Consider the following 21976-nt stretch of genomic DNA (forward strand, 5'->3'; position numbering starts at 1 on the left):
AGAGAGGTGAGCAGATTAGTCCTAATTGCATAGGTTCCACTGTGGAAGAGAGAAGCACTGGAACTGGAGCTGGTGGCTCAGGAGCAGCTGGAATATGTGGACAAGTCTGGGTGGGTCGTGAGTTGCCGGATCTTTCTGCTTTTCCTTTCAGATTCTGCGATCTAGTTGTATAGCGACCTGGATTCGATCTGAGAGAAGTTGGTGGATCTAATCTGTCAAGCTCATCCTTAAAAGTCTTTGAAAGTCCCAAACGGACCTGGTAACACACAGCTGCATCATTTCAGGATGTGTCGGAACTCCATTTGCGGAATTTGACCACATAGTCTTCCACAGGCCGACGTCTTTGTTGGAAGGCATACAATGCAATCTCTGCTGTAGATGTTCATAGGGGGTCATCACAGATTTCAGCCATAGCCTCGAAGAAGGAAGAAACCGACATTGGGATGGGACTGGTCTGTTCGAGGAGAGGGTGAGCCCAAGACTGTGGCTCTTCCAGTAGCAATGAGATAACAAAGCCCACATTGGTGGATTCAGCAGAGAAAGTCCTTGGTTGTAATGAAAAATACGGTGAGTGCTGGAACTGAAGCTGGAGTTGAAGCTGATTCACTAGTGACTGAAGCTGCAGCAGCTGAAGATGTGGTGGTCAGGTTGCGGATGCAACATTCCAGCTGGAGATAACCCTCTTGGAGTCCAGTCATAACTTGAATTAGAGTTATGATCTGCTGGCATAGTGCTTCCAGAAGAGACACCTTCTCCAGTCTCAGCCATGGCTGAATGGAACTATCACATACCTGGTGACCACTGGAATGTATTAGCATGTGAACCATGTGCACGTGCACGAATATTAGCATAAGCTCGCACTGGTTTTCAATTGTTGGGAATCTGGTTTACCTTACAGTGGGTCTGCCTGAGTGGGTTGAGGGGTCTGATCTGGTGTCCTTTTTTGAGAGTTGGCTTACACAGGAATTTGACAGAGATTATCTGTCTGCCTGTTTTGTGATTGAATGGGCCCATAGAGTCCCTGGCAGACCTCTCCCTGAGGGCAACCCTCCCCGCATCATTGTGATTCATCTCCTTAACTATCGAGACAGGGATTCCATTTTGCACTCAGCTCGCCTGAAGGGAAGCCTCAAGATCAACAAAGCTGTGTTTTCACTTTTTCCTGATTACTCTACTGCTCTTAGGGCTAAGTACCAGCATGTCAAACCCCTGTAAATGCTCTCTCCTGGTTTGAATCTCTGCGACAGCCTGGTCAATCATCTACATGCCATCCAGAGACCTGAACTGATTATATTCAGCATGAAGCATGATCTTCACTTCATATTTGATTTCTTGGAAGAATTATGCTGGGTCGGGTGACTAAAGTTCCAAAGCCCTGTCAAGAGGAGTTTGGCCTCTTCTTGTAAGACTCAGCTGCCACTGGATTAACACCTCTGATCACTATTTGATCGGATATTTGTTAATATAACTTTGGTTTCATAGGCCATGTTCCTTACATTTGTTGACTGTTTAGGGATAAAGCCCGCTCCTTGTTTTTGGTGCAGGGCAGGGGTAAAAATTCTGTGGTTTTCACTACATATGTCCTTACTGTGTTTTGTTTTGTTCTTTTTCAGTGTTCTTTTGGTGTGCTTGTGTGTTTGGTCTGTTACTGGCCTCCTCCCTCTGGGTTTGCAACTGTGAAGGGACCTAAAGATAGACCACCGGGCCTTGTGCCTGCCCATTATTTTTTACACCAGTCTTTCCTTGAATGTACGGGGGCTGACTTTCTTAAATCCCACAAACCGAATATATTATGTTTGCAGGAAACCCATTTGATGGGGGTCTAAGGTTCTTGCACTTAAAAAACACTGGTTAATGCATGTATATCTTTCCACCTATTCTAATTATGCCTAAGGAGTGCCCGTTCTAATTTGTAAGGACCTCCTGTCCTCTTGTGACTGTGTGATTTCTGACCCTTAAGGCCAGTATGTTTTCCTACTTTGTATTGTACATGCCATGCCATTGCCGCTGGTGGTACCATATGTCCTTCCCCCTGCAATCTTCACTGAATTGCGTGTTCATTTATCTGATTTACATATTGTCGCTACTATAATTTTGGGGACATCAATTCGGTGCTCAATCCAACTTAGACTGATTGAAGCCCCTTTAATCTGAATCAAAACTGTTTGGTCAATGGTGTGCTTCCTATGTGTGGTTTCGGACGAAACGCATTGGTTGATGCGACTGAAACTACTGCACATTGCTTTTTTACAACCGTATGTTATCAGCCTTGTAAGGTACTGTTTTGGATTGTCGACTTGATGTTTTTACAATAAACCCACTATACAGTGTTACACTATGTGTGGTTTTTATATTTTTATACCCATCTTCATGGATCACCAAGTTCACCTTTGATGTGGATCGCTGCACCATATGGAGCTCATTTTCTGACGGTGGATCCCCTCTGTCGATATCGGAAGTGGCCCATTCGCAGATCATCAACTTCGCATGCTGAATCCTATTGAGGTTATTACCCATGAATGTTTGACTGTAACCTAGCAGAGTCTGGAAAAAAGGCTTTTTAAGGTATTTTATCCTCTCTCTGCTCCTTCTGTGAGGACAGGATAAATTCTGAGACTCTCCCCTTGTAACGGTGGTCAAGGAGGGTTGCCAGCCAATAGTAATCCTACTCCTTGATGCCACAAATTCTCGGGTCCTTTCGCATGCTTTTAAGAAGGAGACACCCCATGTACCGTAAGTTTGCGGAGGCATAAAAGCAGAGTCCTCAGGGTCAATGGGGATTACAGTATCTGGAACTGCCTCCTCCCAGCCACGTACTACTCCCAAGGGTTCTGGGGACAGAAACCCATCTCTTAAGGTTTGAGGTATGCCTTCCTCTGCTTCAATGCCTCCAAAACTGCCATAATCTTCCCCCTCCTCTTGTGTGTTCTGTGGCGTCGCAAGAATGGTGCCTGCATAAAGCAGGCCTCGAGAGGAAAGGAAGTCCTCCTCTTCCTCCCGCTGCTCTACCACGAGTACCCTGTCCATAAAGTCACACAGAGTCTGCTCCAGAAGGAACACAACAGGAAATGTGTCACTGATGCATGCATTGTCACAGCTCACCATCCTTGTCGCCACTTTAAATTGTGACCGCAGAGTGCATGCATCCTTCATCAGCAGCCTTTGGCATCGGGAAATAAAGCCGAGCAGGCCTGAGCCTGTCGTTCTGCCATACTCACACAGGTACTCGTTGACGGCCCTCTGTTGCATGTGCAACCGCTGCAGCACTGGCTAAGTTGAGTTCCACCTGAAATGGCCACCTGAAATGGCTACAGACTCTTTTGGTCGGCTTTAGCAGATATTCTAACCCTGGGTACCTATTTTAAGAAATACTGCACCACCGAATTGAGGACATGTACCAGCATTGCGCATGTGTCAATTTTCCCTGTCTAAGGCCGAACAGGAGGTTAGTGCCATTAGCGCACCACCACATTCCTGGCTCCAGCTTTCGTGGAACCACCTCTGGGCCTGCCACTGCAGAGCTGAAAGAATCTCTGCTCTGGTGTGGCTCGTGTCCCCTAGACTGAAGCACTGCATTGCATCTTTTAGCCTGACTCATTGAATAGCCCCTTGAACACTTAGGGGGTACTGGTGGATCATAGGACAAATCAGTAGAGAAGGGGCTGAAGCGGACAAATCTTGCATCATCACCACCAGCTGTATGGAGATGGGAACCTGTAATTGTGGTACAGCACATTCTGCAAAATCACGGAAGGGGCAGAATCCACCAGATGGAAAGGCAGGAGTTGTAAAGCCAACGGCTTTGACAAGCTTGAATTTAGATGCTGGGCATGTGGGTGGCATTGACTGTATTTTTTTTTTGCTGCAACAGCTGGAGTAGAGAAATGTGTCAGCTATAGTCTACAGCTGGTGGTGTGCTGCTGGCAGAAGTTCTGCAAAGACCTGTGACACCCTTCGCTATACCATCATCCCTGTCAGTGGAAGCTGCAGAGAGGTCATGAGATATAGCGGGAGTAGACCTGAAAGGTAAGGAAGAGTGAGGAGAAGTATAATTGTGTCCCTTGTGTATAGCTTTCAGGTGCTCTTGGCAACAGAGTGCTGGGAGGTTAAATGCCTTGTCAAGCATGTGGTACCCTAACTTGCTAGTAGCAATGAACAGAGCCCTGTTCTATCTATCTCAACTCCAATATCACACTGCAAATGGCTGCCCTGGGAAGGATAATTTTATAGAGGGGGGTGGGTCTATGAGCAGTGAGCCATGATGGGCATCATTACTATATCCAGTTATGGCTCTGACAGTGTTCTGTGACTTGATTGGGCAAATCCTTCATTGCTTCAGCCAATCAGGGCTTCCAGTGCACCGTGCAGTGCATTGTGGGGTGCTCTGCAGGCTTAACGGATGGTCGAACGGCCCATCTTTCGGGTGTTTGCCAAAAACTAATGCTCACCTATGATGCATAATACACACAGATCAACAACAACACTCAACTCAAAATTGTCCTCCCTGGTAGATGGAAAACCTGGCTGCCAGCCACAGCAGTCCGTCTCCATTAAGAACATAAAAGAAAGTCAGCCTTGATGTGTTTCGGCACTCCGGGCTTGCTCACAATCTCTCCTATCCTTGTGAGGAGTGGTAAAACATGTCAAGAAAGGCTGTTTTTTGGGTGGATATATTGCTGTATGCAGTCAGTTTATTGATTATTAAACAATACTGCAAGAGAAGCTAAGTGGAGTGAGGTTCACATTCTTTTATGTTCACATATAGTGCATGTTTCATCAAGATTTTAACCCCTTCTCAACTAATGCCGCGTACACACGACCAAAATTTCCGGCAGACTGTCTTCCCGACGGAGTTCCGACGGACTTTCCGAATGAACGGACTTGGCCACACACAATCACACCAAAGTCCGACGGATTCGAACATGATGACATACGACCGGACTAGAATAAGGACGTTCATAGCCCGTAGCCAATAGCTGCCCTAGTGTCAGTTTTCGTCCATTGGAGTAGCCAACAGATGAGCGGATTTCTTCATAGAAACTGGGTCCAGCGGAGTTCCAGCGGAAAAATTTGAAACATGTTTTATTTCTAAAGTCCATCAGATTTTTGGACAGCAAATGTCTGATGGAGCCCACACACGATCGAATTGTCCGACAGATCCGTTGGACTTTTGCTGTTGCTCCTGATGATCACCGCGATACCACTATGTTAGTTGTTGTATATACCCGTAGTACAGCCCAGAAGCAACAGTGCACATTTTGCCCAGAAACAATAGAGCATTTTTTTTTTATCCTACTTACACACTAACACTGATACTAATTTAAAAAAATCCTGTCCAAAAATAGTGACCCTGACCTTTGACTCTGACATTGATCTTTGACCTTGACGCTGACCTTGACCCAAACACTAACCCAGGCATTGACTTATATCAAACCTCTAGGTTTTTTTTAATGTATTTTTTTAATGTATTTATGTACTTTGCACTGCAAGTGCACTTGGAAGTGCAGTCGCTGTAAATCTGAGGGGAAGATGTGAAATGAAGGGAAGCTCTGCTGATTTTATGATCCAATCATGTACAAGCAAAAATGCTGTTTTTTAATTTCATGCATGTCCCCCTCAGATCTACAGCTACTGCACTTCCAATGCACTTATAGTGCAAAGTGGATTTGCTTTTAAGTAACCCCAATGCATCTTTCTTGTCCATTTACAGAGACAGAAAACATGGGGCGGGCTTCGCAGTGACTGGACAAAGGAAGATATGCAAATATACTGCCCCACAGCAAAATGCAGGGGGGCCGTATTTGTGTTACATCGGCACCATAGGGTTAAGATGGATATCCTTTATTTGTATTTATCATTTATTTGTATAGGTTTTGAATAGTAATCAAATTTTCTTATGTTTTTATTTGTCGTCTTAATTTATATAATGTTTGCATATTGTGTAGCATTATACAGATTATAAATAACCATTTATGATGACACCGTTATATATATTACAAAGAACATGTAGTGGTTACATAAAATTGGAGTTAGAGATTCTCCTCTTTGTGCTAGATGTCGTCATGACCCAGGCGATCTGATCCACATGTTGTGGCGGTGTCCCAAACTATTCAGGTATTATTCTAAATAAATAGTGACTATGATAAACGTTATCTACAATATTTAAATTCCCTCTGTCCTGCTCAGCTGTGTTTTTGTGGAGCTGAGTTTTTTGGAGTTAAATATCTCTTCAGTGCTGGCTATTAACCTCCCTAGTGGTATTCCCGAGTTTGGATCGGAGTAAGATTTCATTACCATAAGCGGTATTCCCGAGCCAGACTCGGGATTGCATAGCTGGATCCATGTAGAGGTTTACTTGCCTTATCCCCTGGATCCAGCAATGTCCCCCCGCTGTGATCAGCGAGCCGCCATGTCTCGCTCGATCTGTCACAGTGCCGAGCTCCGTTCCCTGCGAGCGTTGCGACACACGGGGACGGAGTTCGGCGACAAATTCAAAAAGTAAAAAACACAGTATAGCTACAGTATACTGTAATCTTACAGATTGCAGTACTGTATCAAATAATTACACTTCCCCTTCATCCCTAGTGGTTTGTCCAGTGTCCTGCATACAGTTTTATATTATAAATACTATTCTTTATGCCAGGAAACTGGAGATTGTCCATAGCAACCAAAAAATGGCCATTTACATCAAAAGTGGTTATAGACCAGCTAGAAAACAGCGATAATAAATTTGAATCACTCGCAGAATTGAGCGATAGTGATTTGTGGGGAAATTCGTCATCAAACACTAAAAGTAATGACAGTGACAATTCTGCAACTCAGCACATTTCAGTGTTTTTGATTTGATTACATTATTGAATAATTTTTATTATTATATTATTATTGGTTATAATTATTTATAGTTATTTATTTTATTATATACACACACACACATATATATATATATATATATATATATATATATATATATATATAATTTATGATTTCATATTTCAAATTTTAGCATACCCGAGATGTCTATTAAACTCTTGTATGGACAGATTTAAGTGAATTATTTCTAAGAATTACAGGCCTACAATATAAAACGCCAAATTTCCATGCAAAATAATGGTACCGCTTTCAGCATCTAAAATCTGAAATAATCATACCGCCAGGGAGGTTAATTAGCTCCTGTTTTTGGCTAAGAAGTGGCTCTCACCTGCCCCTCCAGTGGTGGATGATGGGTTTATGGAGGTTACTTTCTCTTCCTCCTTTTCGGGGAAAAAAAAGAGGATGCCATAATAAATTTGGAAGAATATGGTGTGCATGGCCAAAAGTGCCTCAGGTGACCTTACATGAAGGTATCCGAGACTACTATGGTAATATATTCATACAGTGTATCTACTGAAAGTGGTAGTAATCTCTCTGCTTTTATTTTTACCTACAGGTAAGATTATAATAAAGCTTACCTGTTAGTAAAATGAATATCTCCTAAATGTGAACCGGAGATATTCTAGTAAGCAACAGCTGGTGACGTCATCGCGGCTCGACCAGTCAGGCGACCGGAGACCGCAAACCTGGAAGGAAGACCGGGTGAAGATGGAAGCTTTTGCAGTGGTGACAGCATGCCGCTAGAGTCCTTCTTTTTAGGTCTGGTTCACACCTATGCATGTTTTAGTGCTTTTCTGTTTTGCAGAAACACACTACAGTCCATTTAACATGGTTTGCTATGGATGTAGTTCACACCTGTGCATTTTATGGAAAGGGCCAGGGACTCTTACCCGTTTTTGGTTCCATAGACTTCAGTGGATCAAACGCGTGTATTGAAAAACGCAAAGTGCACCTGCAATAGGCAAACTCCAACCTGCATAGGTGTGAATCAGGCCTTAAGGTAATTCTTTGATAATGTGCTAGTATGCACTGGAACCTTTTTTTTTCCTAGAGATTACCACCGCTTTAATATGTTATTTTTGAGTGAGGAATATTTACTGTATGGCCAAACATATATAAGGCTCATTCTGCCGTACAGGAGTATAATTCCCAGAGTAGGTTTGGATTGGTGATTCCCCCCCCCCCCCCCTTTTTTTTTTCTTTGAATACTGTACATTGCAGCCTTTTTTTTTTTTATCAGGTGTTTTTGACATTTGAAATTTTTTCCTTTTTATTTTTTCATGTTGTTTGAGTTGTGATGTGTCTTACATATCTTTGTATAAGAAGAATAATCAATACATTTCAATAAAAATGAAGAAATAAAAATAAATAAATAACCATTCATTCATTTATTTGTTTATTCATTCAATTGTGGGCAAAATGCCACCATACTGCCACTTATTATTCAGTTACTATAAGCATAATTTGTATGTATCGTGAACTATTATTTGAACGAATTGAAGAGAGGAACTGAAAAAAAGACAAAGGCTTTTTATATTGCTATGATTTTAGCACTGTAATTTAACCCATTACTCTATTTTATACCTGCCCTGAAGGCTATGCCTCTGTTGTGCAGCAGGTGGCACTAGCAGTCTTTTCCAGACAGGGTCACTTTCCATTCTTTCCAAAGAAGAAGTAGGGAAGAGGGAAGGAGGGGCTGGGAATTATTTCCTGAGTTGAGAGCTGTGAGCTGGAATTAGCTTCCGGCTGCTGAGGCTGGTGTTTCTTGTGTGGGGGAGAATGTGAACAGGCTAGCAGCCAGCCAGCCCTGGATGGAGCACTGACAGCAGCACAGACACACAAGTAAGTGAGCTGGGATTGCCATGAATTGGTAATGCTGGAGACCAGAAACTCTGATTCCTGGGTGCTGGGCTAGGAGAGTCTGCATTGACTTTCCAGAGAGAAGGACCCGGGCTGTGGAATGCAGCGGCTAGCAGTGAGGGTCTGAGGAGGCACACTAATGTATTGCCAATGTTGTGCTGCTTGGCTGAAAGTCATACTGGTAACTGTCGTGTGCTCTTTTCATTCCTTTTCTCGTTGGTTTGCATCAACTCCTCTGCATGGTCCCACCTATGTCTTGGGAGCAGATTGGAAAAGAATTGGTCATATATTTTATGCTAGGGATGGCATCAAATTTTTTTCTTGCACTTTGTGTTAAAGATGCTCTTTAGTGTTATTTTATTTATTAGATTGGTATACGTGAGATGTTAAGATATGTCGTTCTATGTATGTGATGATGTGTGTAGTTCTATGTATGTGAAGATGAGTGTCTTTCTATGTATGTGATGATGATTGTCGTTCTATGTATGTGATGATGATTGTCTTTCTTTGTATGTGATGATGATTGTCTTTCTATGTATGTGATGATGATTGTCTTTCTATGTATGTGATGATGATTGTCGTTCTTTATATGTGATGATGATGATTGTTGTTGTATATATGTGATGATGAGTGTCATTGTATGTATGCGATGATGAGTGTCGTATGTATGTGATGATGAGTGTCATTGTATATATGGGATGATGAGTGTCGTTGTATATATGTGATGATGAGTGTCATTGTATGTATGTGATGAGTGTCGTATGTATGTGATGATGAGTGTCATTGTATATATGGGATGATGAGTGTCATTGTATATATGGGATGATGAGTGTCATTCTATGTATGTGATGATGAGTGTCGTTCTATGAATGTGATGATGAGTGTCATTGTATGTATGGGATGATGAGTGTCATTGTATATATGGGATGATGAGTGTCATTGTATATATGGGATGATGAGTGTCATTGTATATATGGGATGATGAGTGTCATTGTATATATGGGATGATGAGTGTCATTGTATATATGGGATGATGAGTGTCATTGTATATATGGGATGATGAGTGTCATTGTAGGTATGTGATGATGAGTGTCATTGTATGTATGGGATGGTGAGTGTTGTTCTATGTATGAGATGAGTGTCTATGTATGTGATGATGAGTGTCATTGTAGGTATGTGATGATGAGTGTCATTGTATATATGGGATGATGAGTGTCATTGTATATATGGGATGATGAGTGTCATTGTAGGTATGGGATGATGAGTGTCATTGTAGGTATGGGATGATGAGTGTCATTGTATATATGGGATGATGAGTGTCATTGTATATATGGGATGATGAGTGTCATTGTAGGTATGTGATGATGAGTGTCATTGTATATATGGGATGATGAGTGTCATTGTATGTATGGGATGGTGAGTGTTGTTCTATGTATGAGATGAGTGTCTATGTATGTGATGATGATTGGAATTCTATTTATGTGACGATGAGTGTCCTATGTATTTAGGCCATTTATTATAATGGACACATGCAGTGATACTATGTATGAGAATGTTAGAAATCGTTGACAGCCCCTGATCTGTTCTCAGTGTCATTCTCTGCATTCAGGCCGTTTTAGGAACTGTGTATCAGGCACCTGCAGTGATACTGGTATGCATTGCTTAGCGGCACACATATGTGCAAGCATTGTAGAGATCGGTGGCAGTCACTGATCCATTCGCAGTACCATACGATTCAGCCAGCTTCTCTTACATTTCCCTGTCTGGCTGCTGAAGCCGTCATTACAAGTAGCTGAATCTACACTAGCAGGAATGTATGGCCCCAGGGCTGGGAGCATGAAAGCAATACACAATTTCTTAAGAGGAGCCTGTGTGCTTTAAACATCTAAAAGCGCATCTCATCTGAACACCTTTCATGTAGAGATGTGAAAAGGAAGATTAAGCTTTGTGTTAAAAGCTTTGTATTATCAGAGTTCAGTTGATAAAAAAGAAATTCATAAGCGCAATGAAACATATGTCTAGAATGTCCTTGATAGGTGACATCTATGGATAGATGATGTCATAATATCTCGAAACAAATCCTGGTTGTGATGGAGGGTGTGGATTGAATGTAGAATAAGGCTTGGCATTGATTAAATGTTGCAATTTTAGCAGGATCTATGTTTTGTTATTAATGCTTAAATTATGACATCAAATATCTAAGAAATAATTGCTTGTTGATTATATGGCATGGTGCTGAGGATGTCGCATTTTCCTGAATCACACTGCAGTTTTCATGTTTCCGAGGTTTATAGAGAAAAGGTGCAATCAGTGATAAGGAAATGTAACAGGTTATCATGTAGCAGCAAACGTGGTGGGTGTCCCCCGCCTGGGAGCTCACACTACGCTCCAGCTGCTGCTGCACATGCAGTATGTGATGGAGAGGCCTAGGAAAAGCGAAGCTCACATAGGCTGCTTCACTGCTACACACGTTTACTGATGACACTTGTGTCTGCTCCGGCTGGCTTTCCTGTCTCAGCGGGGACACAGCAAAAAACTTCATAATCACTTTATTCAAAAGGGCTGGCTTTTTGAAGAGCATATAAAAGATACATCATTCCAATAGACAGGATGCGGAAAAAGATCTTCTTAAAAGAGAAGTTTGGCTTTTCTTCTTCTTTTTTTTTTCGATGCAATGCTGTATTTGCTTCTAAGACTGAGAACTGAGTGATCAAACACCGCTGATCGCTCAGTTCTCAGAGCTCCATAAGCAGAGAGCTGGTAACTGTCAGTCACCGCTGTCTGCTCTAACCCCACCCCCCCACACGTGCACACACCCCCCCCCATGCTCAATGGAGCACTGGGCTGTGGAGGGGAGGCTCGCTGAGAGGCTGAGCCAGGTGTCGGTCCAGGCATTTGGGTGGATCCTGACCATATGGTCACAATCTTTTCCCGCCTGGACTGACTTTGTGACATCAGCCAACCACAGGCTTCAGCCTACTGTTAGCTGAAAATAGGTAACAGGAGTGCTGAACGAACTGCCTTCCTGTGATCCACATGGGAAGTACAGCCAATTGAGCTTTGGCTGTACTTCTGCGTAAATTCAGCTAAAACATAAACAGGAACATAAACATAAACAGGAAAATCAGCACAAGGGACATATAATTTACAGTTAAAGTGGAGTTCCACCCAAAAGTGGAACTTCTGCTCATTTGTCTCCTCTCCCCCTCCGGTGCCACAATTGCCACCTTTCAAGGGGACAGGATACCTGTCCCACTTCTGGGAGTCCAGGCCGCGGCCCGTGACATCACCGCAGGGTTCCCTCCTCCTCTCCCTGTTGCCGGGCCAGTAGCCGAGGGGAGCCGGGCCTCGTGCATGCACAGTAGGGTTCCTGCCTTGAAGCCGTAAGGCAATGCAATGGCGGCAGCAGCACCCGACAGCTGATGGAAACATCAGCTGTGGTGCCGACATCGCTGGAATCCAGGACAGGTAAGTGTCCTATTGTTAAAAGCCAGCAGCTGCAGTATGTGTAACTGCTGGCGTTTCTTTTTTTTTTTTGAGTAGAACACCGCTAGCGTATATCGATTGGTTTGTGCAAAAGTTATAGTGCTTACAAAATAGGGAATAGATTTATGGCATTTTTATTATTATTTTTTTTTATACTAGTAACGGCGGCGATCTGCAATTTTTATTGTGACTGTGACATTGTCATATTGGACACTATTTTGGCACCACTGACAGTTATACAGCGATCAGTGTTATAAATATGCACTTATTACTGTATAAATATCACTGACAGGGAAGGAGTTAACACTAGGGGGCGATCAAGGGGTTAAATGTGTTACCTAGGGAGTGATTCAAACTGTAGGGGTAAGGGACTGACTAGGGGAGGAGACCGATCGGTGTTCATACTTAGTATGAACACACAATTTGTCTCCTCTCCCCTGACAGGATGTGGACGTGTGTGTTCCTGCTCTGTAATGAGCAATCGCGTGTGCCCGTCAGACACCACGGCCGCCGGGACACACACATCAGCTCTGAGGACGTCTTATGACACCCGCCCAGGATGGGAGATCCCATCTGCGACTTATGACAATGGGCGGGTAGAGAAGTGGTTAGCAACTTGTGCTTTTGGGTCCATTGTGGCTGATCTATGCGTCCCCTTGTTTTCTTCACGTGGTCCCTTGCTGTTGTTTTGAAGGCAGTAGGAGGTTGACTCAGTGATTTACATCTTGCTTTAAGTTAACGTTTATACCCTGAGGAAGCCCATGTCGAGATAACTACCAAATCGTTACCTCATATGTGATAAGACAACATCTTAAGACAAATTTCACGAGTTCTATGTTTGTTGAGAAACAAAGAACTTTTTAACTGTTTATATTTTTTGTGTTAATAAAATGTTATCTTTTATATAACCTCTTTGTGTTTTAATGTTGCTTGGCACCCTCAAAAATCCCCCAAAAAACCTCTCTGCATTTGTCTATTATTCAGGGATGTTGGTACCTTTTTCAACTTGTCACAAATCCATATCATCAACCCCCTATTTGTCCCAATCATGTTAATATTTAAGAGTTATTATTGGTAATCAAGTAACTTTATTATACTGTATATAGTAACATACACCCTTTCTTCTTTGCATTTTGTTAATTGGATACAGCTGCTTAGGTGGACACAATACACAGCAGTTGAGAATCTGAAATCACTAGTACTTTACATCACCTTAGTATTGTTAGGTGCAGAAATGAATATATCTATCTCCATGAGGATCTGATCTCAGAATGTGGGGGTGGTAAGTGTAATAGCTGTCAATTACACTTAACCTACGCGGCGCAATCCAGAGATCTACTGTACATGTCGGTTTTTCTATTTCTGTGTTCTAGCATGCTTCTGGTCTCTGAGTGCCACTCTGCAATACTGTATGTAGGATGTTAGGAAATTCCCATACAACCCTATGAAGTAGACTACTTCAATCTGTAGAGCAGCACTCTACAAAAAAATGTGGTCCACCACTGCAGGCCTTCTATCCCATTTTATCCATGCCTACTAGTTTCTGATGTGGAAAAATTATCAATATATCAGGTAGCAATATGTATGATGTGCAAATACTTGTTCTGGATCAACTGTGGGTATAGGATTTTGTATATGCGATTTTTATGGTTGTTTTTTTTTTTTTTCCATTGGTTGAACTTGGTGGACTTGTGTCTTTCTTCAACCTGACTAACTATGGGTAGGTAACTTACCCTTTTTTCACTAGTAAGGCAGGCTGTACATTAATCATTCCCACATCCACACACTCAACGTAGATGGGGGAATCACTTGTGTTGTACTATTGTATTCTGACAGTAGGGAGCCTTCCTCACTGTCAGAATACATTGATCAGTGTTGCCAGCTACAGCCAGTGGCAATGATTGTGTGGGAAAAACCCTACAGGATGTGTGTATAGAAGTCAATTGGTAGATCGACTTCTCTATAGCCGGCCTGCCCATACATGGATTGAAATTTAGCTTGTCCCTGCTGAATCGGTCGAAGTTCGCTCCATTTATGGCTGCCTTAGGGATGACAGCCCTGGAGTCTCTACCTTCAAGAACAAGTCAGCAATGGCACCGAGTTCTGTATGATTTTCTATTATCTACCATTTTACAAAGTGTGGACTTCAGTAGGAGTAAAGCACTCCCTTACAGAAATCCTCTTGTGATTTTGTCATTGCAGATCTCTTTCCCAGAAGACTAGTTGTCTGAATATCTCTGGCTTAAAGCATAAGTTCACCTTTGTGTAAAAAAACATAAATGCACAAATAAAATATGTGCATTTATTATTTTTTTTCTCCAGAGCCTGCAGAACGTTCCACTGACCGTGGGTGCAATGTCAGGCTACTGGAGACATGTCTTACTGCAGGAAGTGTCAATGGACTACGAGGGAGCTGATCAGCACTCTCATAGTCCATTGAGACTTAAGGTTCATCTGCCACACTGGAAGACTGGACTTGTAGTCTATTCATTCAGAGATTGCTGTGAATGAATGATGTGGCTGTATGGCAGCTTTCAGGAAAAAAAAATTCACTCATCCCAAATTTTATCAAAATACAGCCAGGTACCTTCTGGCTGCATTGGTGAGTCTACAGAGAGGCAAAATTATATTCACCAGTTGTTTCCAGGCATGAATGTCTAGAGCACTAGTAGATGTTCAATTTAGGACTATTGCTTTCCTTCCATAGAAGATGAGTAATGTTAGCAAGGTGTTCTTTTGAGTCTATGTCACCAAACAACCCCAGAAACACTGTGGAAAAAACAAAACGCTGTAATTTGCCATCTCCAGTCACTGTAAAAGTTCTTGTTCATCTTGTTGATCATTTTTTAGTAAAGTAGATGTCCAGGCACATATTTAAAAAACACAATTTTTAGTTAATAACCAATTTGGCCCCAGAGCTTTTCCCCTCTAATTTTGGCAATGTGTAAGTTTTATGTTTTTCTCCTTTTTTTTGCTTTTGAAATCCCCTCTAATTTTTTTTGTTTAGGACAGATAGCACTTTTGATTTGCAGACTTGGATATGGATATATATATACACACGTTATATTTATTTCATAGGTTTTAATTAGGAAGAATGAGAGTAAAATTAAAAACGCTGGTTTCCTCCCACTCTTCAGACATAAGGTTAATTAGCTCATGTCTAAGTTGGCTCTGGTATGTGTGTGTATGAATGTAAGTTAGGGACCATAGATCGTAAGATCCTTGAGTGCAGGGACTGATGTGAATGTACAATATATAGCGCTGCTCAAATTGATGGCGCTATATACATGAAATAAAGAATGAAAGATACTTACATCTATGCCATTGAGGTAGGACATTAATGTGGGCATGTACCTGTGATCCTGAAATTATTCTTTTTGGAGTTCTACTTTATTATGAGGGTTTATTTTGTCAAAGTGAAAAATCACTTTACAACAGTTTTTCCTATTTATAAAGCTGCCCTGCACAATGACACATTTTATTTTGTAGTTAACTTCACAGGTAACTGCAAATATATTCTGCAATTATTTGTTTTTGCCAAATATTTTATATGTTGCACATCTAAAGCAGACATAATCTATTGTTATCAATGGAGGGTAGTTGGAACGATCTTTCCTCAATTTGGCGTAATTGTTTTTTCTGGTATAGCTGCTTTATTAGTTTTTTTGCTGTTTTTCATTAGTTCATCTGCTTTTTACAGTTTTTTCAATTCGCTTTGCTTCAACTTTACAACCTACAATATCAAACTTTTACAACTTGGAGAAAAACGTAATGGTGAAATAAGGTGACATGCAATGAAACTGGATGCAGTTCTTTTGCTGGTCTTTGTACGAAGGCTCCCTATTCCGCAGTCAGTGCTAAAGTTAATAGCTGGACATATTTTCTGTAAAATGTACAACCTAGATTTTTCTACAACGTGGCAAAGTGAATGAGTGTTTCTTTCCATCTTGGATAATTATTTGATTCCAGCAGGATATTATTAGAATGATTAAATCCAGAAGTCTTGTGCATAGAATTCTAGTGTTAGAGAATCCACACATGCATTTGCTGAGTGCCATCAGTGTTTGATGGTAAAAGTATCTTTGTTTCAACAGTTTTGTATTTGTTTATTGCTAATACGTGTTATATTGTTTATTTTTTATTTTTATATTTGTATTTTAATATGAGAATGCAGTCAACAATAAAGGTGACTGTAATATATGGCCAAAAAGACAATGTAATAAAGACAATGAACAGTTTGTTAGCACAGTTTGAGAACAAACCAGCAGTGCTGGGTCTAAAGATGAAGATTAATAAGCAGTTTAATGGAAGGCAGTCAGTCTTAAGGCCTATACACACGATCAGACTTTTTGACAACAAACATGCAAATTAGCTGTTTTAAGGCAACATCCAACCGTGTGTATGCTCGGACAAACTTTTCCGGTTTTCATCTGACTTTTGTTGGCTGTGCGAACGGACAAACTTTTTGACAACATAAGTCTGATGGAGCGAAGTCTGATCATGCGTACACAAAACCATCGGACTTTTGTACAAAGTACAAACACGCATGCTCAGAACCAATGCAAAAGATCAGACAACAATACAGAAGTTGACCAAAGAGTGGTACCGGAGTAATTGAACGTCCTCTTTTGAAGTGTCATCAGTGTGTTGAAATGTCACTACATTTGTTTTCTGTTGCCTAAAAAGTCCAATCGTGTGTATACAATACAAATTTACGGCCAACACCCTTTGTACAAAAGTCCACGGGAAAGTTTGTACATAGTCCGATCTTGTGTATGAGGCTTAACTCTAACAAGTTACAAGTAGGAGGAGGAGGGCTCAATCAGTAGATTAGGAAGTGTGATTCTATTTAAATGGGGGGGGGGGGGGGTGGATCGTCAATTGGAGGGTCATTGGTTAAAGTACTTTTTTTTTTCATTTTGGATAGAATAAGGGAGAGTTATAACCGCTGTAAGGTTTATTTTGCCATCTTTGTCCCATTGGGAAGATTTACCTTCACTCCTTGTCCCATAGCCAAACAGGAAGTGAGGGGAAATCCCTGCAAATTAAGTCAGCAGAACTTATTGGAAGAACAAGGTCACAGACAGCAACTTTATCCAAAACTAAAAAAAAAGTTTTGCCTTTAGTTATATTTTAAGAGTCTGAGTTGATACATTGAGTATATTGAAAACTTTGCACTATAGATTGTTGGGTATCTACTGACAAGGTTTGGATGCGTTATATTATTATTATACAGAATTTATACAGAGCCAAAAGTTAGTCCAGTGCTTTACAACATGAGGGCAGACAGTACAGTTACAATACAATTTAATACAGTAGGAATTGAGTGCCCTGCCCTGGAGCGAATGCCACCAGCAAGCGGAAATGTAATTGTACCAGAGAATTGGCTTTCAATCTTGGGGGTCAGTCCAATCATGCACTAAAGGGGGGCCCACTCACAGTCTCAGATATTTTGCCAAAACGTTATAGTTGGTGGTAGATAGTACATTTTAGCAACCCCCCCCCATACCATCCCGTTCATGCAAGCAGATTCATAGCACAGACTGTATCTGATAGGATGCAGTCACTGTTTGGCTGAGAATTTTCCACCTGACTTTTTCAATTTCCATATTGAATTTTATTGTGCCAGGTGGTGCCGCAAGGACAACCTACAGCTTGAATACGGCTAATTCAGCAGGAATCAGTTAAAATTTGAGTGCTGTATATTCAGCTTAAAGTAATACTGAAGCTTCCCATTTTTATTTCTAAAAATAATAAACATGTTATACTTACCTGCTCTGTGCAGTGGTTTTGCACAGAGCAGCCCGGTTCCTCCTCTTCTCTGGTCCCCCATCGCCAATCCTGGCTCCTCCCTCCTGCTGAATGGCCCCACAGCAAGCAGCTTGCTATGCGGGCACCCGAGCCATTGCTCTGTGTGTCCATTCACACACAGAGCTGTGGCTTGGCCCCACCCCCTCTGTCTCCTGATTGGTACACTGGCTGTGATTGACAGAAGCGGGAGATGATGGCTCCCACTGCTGCCAAAAGCCAATCAAGAGTGTGAGTCCCCGGAGAACCAATGCTTTTATGGACATTGCTAGATCGAGAGGGTAAGTATTGGGGGGGGGGCTTCTGCATACAGAAGGTTTTTTACCTTCATACATACAGTAGAATGAAGGTAAAAAACCTTGTGCCTTTACAACCACTTTAACTGTTTGCAGTATTGCTCTTTTCACTGGTACACAATAAACCAAATTAAGTACATGAACCCCACTGGTTATCTGTTTATTTTGTAGCACTAGATTTTTGTTAACCGTGTCAGCAGGCCAGTCAAGTTCCTTCACCCTAAACTTGCTCATCCATGTCTTTATGGACCTTGCTTTGTGCACTGGTGCACAGTCATGTTGGAACAGGAAGGCGCCATCCCCAAACTGTTCCCACAAAGTTGGGAGCATGAAATTGTCCAAAATGTCTTGGTATGCTGATGTCTTAAGAGTTCCCTTCAATGGAACAAAGGGGCCAAGCCCAACCCCTGATACACAACCCCACATCATAGCCCCCCCTCCACCAAATGATTTGGACCAGTGCACAAAGCAAGGTCCATAAAGACATGGATGAGCGAGATTGGGGTGGAGTCTTGACCTCAACCCGATAGGATTAATTAGAGTGGAGACTGTGACCCAGGCCTTCTCCTCCACATCAGTGCCTGACCTCACAAATGCGCTTCTGGAAGAATGTGCAAAAATTCCCATAGACTGATAGCTGCAACAGGGTTGTCCAACCCAATACTGAACCCTACGGACTAAGACTGGGATGCCATTAAAGTTCACGTGCGTGTAAAGGCAGGTGTCCCAATACTTTTGGTAATATAGTGTTAGTATCTAAAAGCTAGCTGGTAGCCAGATTTTTGTATGTTTGTGGTAATAGAGTGTTGTATCGTGTTAGCCAATGCTGAAAGTATATATGCTATTGTATTCTAGCAAATGTATGCAAGCAAATTCAATGCATTTGTAAGAACGTTGCTTCTGCAGCGTTAGAAAGCTAATTAGTAAATACGAAATATCCCCATCAAATGAGAGAGACTTGTACTATACTTGTGCTATTTATAATAGTGACATCATGGTGTCACATTTTTAGATGTATTCTGTTAGAAAAAGATAATATCACAGCACTAGAATAAACACCACATACTGCTTTCACTCCCCAAGTGTAAGAATTGACAGCTGTGTACAATGTGTACAACAAGAAGCCATTTTGTACATTAGAGAGCTCCATTGAAGAAAGGCAATGGCCATCTGAGATGTTACACCGCAGGGAGCCGGGTTTAATGTAAATAATCCTGGCTCTCCTGTGTGGTCCTCTTCATCAAGTTTACTTTTTGTCTACATAGTGTCATTGTGTGAGCAGCATGGTATGTGTTTTACTGTACTGTATCACAACTGTCCGTCATAGAAAATCACAGCGATTGGTTACTAAGCGGTGCAGTTCAAAGATAGTACTATGTTGAGGAGCTAGTGAACTTCTTATTCCGCATCACAGTGCAGGTGTGTTGTGGACCATCAAACACGGTACTGTTAGTTCCACAAAATCACAAAAGGGGAGATTTACTAAAATTGGTGCACACAGACTCTGGTGCAGCTGTGCATAGTAACCAATCAGATTCTAGGTTTTAGGCTTGGTTCACACTTGTGCGCAGTGCAAATCACATGCGATGTCTGTGCGATGCGAACTCAGCCATACAGATTGTATGGCTGAATTCGCTTTGCATTCGGACCAAACTTGCACAGGACCCTTTTTTTTTTTTGGTCCGCACCAGAATCACACCCATGGGATCCGATTCCTGTCCCAATTGACATTTGGAACTGCAATATGCGACCCGATTTAGGAGGTGTCATTAACTTTTTATTGACACTTTCAGCAGTTTGCATATGGCAGCGTAGACTGCCTGCGAGTCGGGTGCGATGCGGGAACCCGCAGTAGATTTGCAGGGTTTTCGCATCGCACCAATGTGAACCGAGCCTTAGCCCAGGTTCACACTGAGATGCTGAAATGAATCCAATTTCACTCCTACATGTCAGTCACGATTTCGGCCACGATTTCAGAGACATCTACAGAAACTACTTTTTAAAATCGGTGCAACGCTGCAGATGCAGCGTCGCACTGAATAAGGAGGGTGCCATTGATGGCAATTGCCGCCGATTTGACATATAAAATCACATGTCAAAACGATCCAGTGTTTACCAGGACTTAGGCTGGATTCACACGTATGCATCTTTTGTGCTTTTTGCATTTTGCAGATTTGCACTACAGTCCATTTAACATTGGTTTCCTATGGAACACGTTCTGTAGTGCAAATCGGTGTGAATCCAGCCTTATTGTTAATGCTTAATTGAACAAACTGAACTTACAAGCTGATTGGGTTCTATGCACAGCTGCACCAGATTCTGTGTGCAGCCGTTTTATTAAATCTCCCCCAAAGTAGTCATCTGTAAATGTCTGAAAGCACATACCGTATATACTCGAGTATAAGCCGAGATTTTCAGCCTCTTTTTTGAGGCTGAAAGTGCCCCCCTCGGCTTATACTCGAGTCATCGCTGTCTGCCCGCTCGATCAGCGTGTCGAGCAGACAGACAGCGGCCATTCTGATTCAAAAGCCGCGCCTCCGGCTCCCCCTTCGCCTGTGATAGGCGGAACACTGAATTTCCCAGCAGCCTGTGTTCCGCCTATCACGGACTTCGTATCATCCTCGTACTACGGACGAGGATGATACGATGTACGTGATAGGCGGAACACAGGCTGCTGGGAAATTCAGTGTTCCGCCTATCACAGGCGAAGGCGGCGGCGCAGCTTTTGAATTTTACAATGGCCGCCGACGAACGAAGAGGGCACGGGACGAAGGCAAGGCACAGGACGGCACGGCACGGGACGGGACGGGACGGGACCGGAGGCAAGGCATGGCGGCGAGGCACGGCGGCGAGGCACGGCGGCGAGGCACGGAGGCAAGGAGGCTCGGCACGGGACGGAGGCTCGGGACAAAGGCTCAGGACACAGGTAGGCTGGACACACACACACACACACACACACACACACACACACACACACACACACACACACACACACACACACACACACACACACACGGATACACACACACACACAGGGATGGATGGATGGATGGAGACACACACACACAGGGATGGATGGACGGACACACAGGGATGGACGGACACACAGGGATGGACGGACACACAGGGATGGACGGACACACACACAGGGATGGACAGGCATGTCTTACCCTCGGCTTATACACGAGTCAATAAGTTTGCCAGTTTTTTTGGGGGTAAATTGGGGGCCTCGGCTTATATTCGGGTCGGCCTATACTCGAGTATATACGGTAGGTGTTTCTGTGTGGACATCTTCTGTCATGGATAAACTGTGGAGAAACATAAAATACACAAATGAACACAACTAGGTATTCAATAAACAAACATTAAAATGTATTTTTTAATGCAACAAGTGTAACTACCTGAATTTAATTAGGTATTAACCTTTGCAATCTTCTGTACTCGTGGATGTCAGCTTGAATCTGGCCATACACATTGGAATCTAATTATACATTTTCTTTTTTTTCTTTTTTTTCTATATATTTAACAACACCTACTTAGCCTAGGTTCAAACTATGAATCACATATGAATTGCACAGTCACTGTCATTCCCATACAATTCACATGTGATTCAGTGCAGTGCGAATGGCTTATATCGCAACACATCCGCACCAAAG

The 21976-nt window shown here is 42.3% G+C and overlaps 1 protein-coding gene across 9 annotated transcripts in view; it reads left to right on the forward strand.

Annotated features, from left to right (window-relative positions):
- Positions 1-21976, forward strand: part of APBB2 (amyloid beta precursor protein binding family B member 2) — a 505529-nt gene that overhangs the window by 33767 nt on the left and 449786 nt on the right. For 6 of the 9 annotated variants that reach the window (XM_077477584.1, XM_077477586.1, XM_077477587.1 and 3 more), the window contains exon 1: positions 8549-8712. The exons of 1 other annotated variant lie outside the window; for it this stretch is intronic. The gene's annotated coding sequence lies outside the window, so the exon portion shown is untranslated. Of the gene's footprint in view, positions 1-8547; positions 8713-21976 lie in introns of those variants that run through there. 2 more of the 9 variants (XM_077477581.1, XM_077477580.1) reach the window with 2 other exon arrangements.

This window comes from Lithobates pipiens, unplaced genomic scaffold (genome assembly GCF_037356315.1).
Source record: "Lithobates pipiens isolate NorthernLeopardFrog02 unplaced genomic scaffold, aLitPip1_a1.2 Scaffold_13, whole genome shotgun sequence".
NCBI lineage: Eukaryota > Metazoa > Chordata > Amphibia > Anura > Ranidae > Lithobates > Lithobates pipiens.